The sequence below is a fragment of the Tripterygium wilfordii genome, unplaced genomic scaffold (genome assembly GCF_013401445.1).
Source record: "Tripterygium wilfordii isolate XIE 37 unplaced genomic scaffold, ASM1340144v1 ctg378, whole genome shotgun sequence".
Taxonomy (NCBI): domain Eukaryota; kingdom Viridiplantae; phylum Streptophyta; class Magnoliopsida; order Celastrales; family Celastraceae; genus Tripterygium; species Tripterygium wilfordii.
The window spans coordinates 175,943-178,568 of NW_024056353.1; positions in this window are offsets into that span (position 1 = coordinate 175,943).

Genomic DNA, 2,626 nt, shown 5'->3' on the forward strand with positions numbered 1-2,626 from the left:
GCTAAAGCTATGTCTATTTTATTTAATGCATTGAATTCAATTGAAGCTAAACATATTTCTACATGCATTTCGGCTCAAGATATGTGGACTAGGTTAGAGATGAAGCATGAGGGAACTAATCAAGTAAAGGAGTCTAAGATTAACATGCTCATGCATTCATATGAATTGTTCACTATGTTTCCACATGAGTCTATTACCGATATGGATATTAGACTAACCAAAATTCTGAATTCTCTTGAATCTTTAGGGAAGACATTCTCTAATCAAGAAAAGGTGCAAAAGTACTTGAGAAGTCTTCCGGAAGCATGGGATGCCAAAGTTACTGCCATCCAAGAAGCTAAAGATCTCAAAATTTTGAAGTTGGATGAGCTTGTAGGATCACTTCTAGTATATGAGACAAACTTGAAGGCAAGAGAAGCTCAAAAAGAGGACACCAAAAAGAAGAGCATTGCCTTTGCCTCCAAGGTTGATAGTGGAGATGATTTGAGTGATGAGGAAGTAGCCTTAATGACAAGGAGGTTCAAGAGATACTTGATAAACAAGAAGAAGCAAGGTGGTAGACCTTTTGGCCACTCAAAGAGGGACAACTTCAAATCTGGCCGTGGGGATCAAAGCGACTCCAAAGGGAACCATGAGGAGCAAGACAAAGATTTGAGGTGCTTTGAGTGTGGCAAGAAGGGGCACATGAAGTATGAGTGTCCAAAGAAGAAAGATAAGAGCAAGGAGCAATCCAAGAGAGCCTTCAAAGCTACTTGGAGTGATTCGGACTCCGAAAGCTCTTCAAGTGAGGATGAGTTTGCTAGATTTTGCTTGATGGCCAAAGGAAACTCATCCGATCCGGATGAGGAGGTAAATTCTTTTGATCATGATGATGATGATGTGTCTATTGATGATTTGCTTTCCTTACTTAATGACATGAATGCTAAGAATAGGAAAATGCATAAGGAAAAGAAACAATTGAAAAATGAGATTGATTGTTTAAATGCTAAGGTAGAAGAGCATGAAAAGACCATTGATGATCTAAATGCTAAATGTGATGAAAAGTGCGATATGCTTGCTGCCATGTGTGCTAATAACATGTCTAAGTGTGATCATGAACCCTTGATTGAAGATTTGCAATTTAAACTTAGTACCTTGCAAGAAGAGTATGATGATTTGAAATTGATTGCTATTGTGCCTAATGAGAACCAAGAGTCACATGATGACTCTATTGTTCAAAATGAATTAGATGCTTTGAAATTAAGATATGAGGATCTAGAGAAATCTTTCTCGAAGTTTAGTGTGGGATCTTCTAGACTTGATTCACTATTATCATGCCTTAGACAATCTTTGGACAAATCGGGTTTAGGTTATGTTGGTGATGATGTAAAATTGAAGAAATGTGATATGCATGATATTTCTACATCTTTTGTATCACGTGGCTATTTGCATTCCTTGAATGACATGAAGGAGGATTGTTTTCCTAAGAAAATGATTTTTTCACCTCCTAACTACAATGCTTTGAATGATATGCATGCTAGTACTTCAAAATCACATCCTGAGCATGTATCATTTGTCCAACCCATGGGACATAGGCCTATTCCCATTAGGGGTGTGCCAAATCAGCCTTGGAAGAAGGATATCAAATCTGGTCCCAAGAGACCCGTAGGGTTTCCTAAGAAATTAGGGCAACCCATAAGGTATTCTAGGGCTCCTAGAGTTCCACAAGGCTCTATGTATGCTAGCACTTCATTTCATTCCTCAAATGATGCATATATGCATAACTTGAATGCCAAAGTTTTTCCAAAGTTTCAATATGTGTTTGGCAAGAAAGTTAAGCAAATGTGGGTTCCAAAGGGAACCAAGATTCTTGATGCTAACCTCCTAGGACCCAAAAGAAATTGGGTACCTAAAGCGAATTGAACTAATGTAGGTGTTCTTGAAAATCAAAAGTTCTAAGGCTTCCAAATGGTACTTGGATAGTGGTTGCTCAAGACACATGACCGGGAACTCAAGTTCTTTTTCTTCTCTCAAGAAGTTCTCTAATGGTGGTCATGTGACTTTTGGTGACAACAAGAAGGGTAGGATCCTTGGTCAAGGATCCATAGGTGATGTATCATCTTTCTCTATCTCTAATGTGCAATTAGTTGATGGATTATCTTTTAACCTTCTTAGTATTTCTCAATTGTGTGATGGTGGCTTGCGCATATGTTTTGATGATTCAAAGTGTGAGTTTTTAAATGCCATGAATGAATGTGTGCTTGTAGGAAAAAGAGATGGTAATGTGTATTCTATTAATTTGAAAGACTTGAATGATTGCAAACTTAAATGCTTGATTTCCAATGTTAGTGATGTGAATATATGGCATAAAAGATTAGGACATATAGGAATTTCTACAATTGAAAAATTGGTTAGAAATAATCTTGTTAGAGGTATACCTTCTTTGAACTTTGACATGTATGATGCTTGTGAGCCATGCATTAGAGGAAAACACACTAGGGAGTCTTTCAAGTCTAAAAACCAGATTTCAACTACTAAGGTTTTAGAACTTTTGCATCTTGATTTGTTTGGTCCAAGTAGAGTTAAAAGTGTAGGTGGTAGATCCTATGCCTTTGTAATTGTTGATGATTATTCTAGATATACTTGG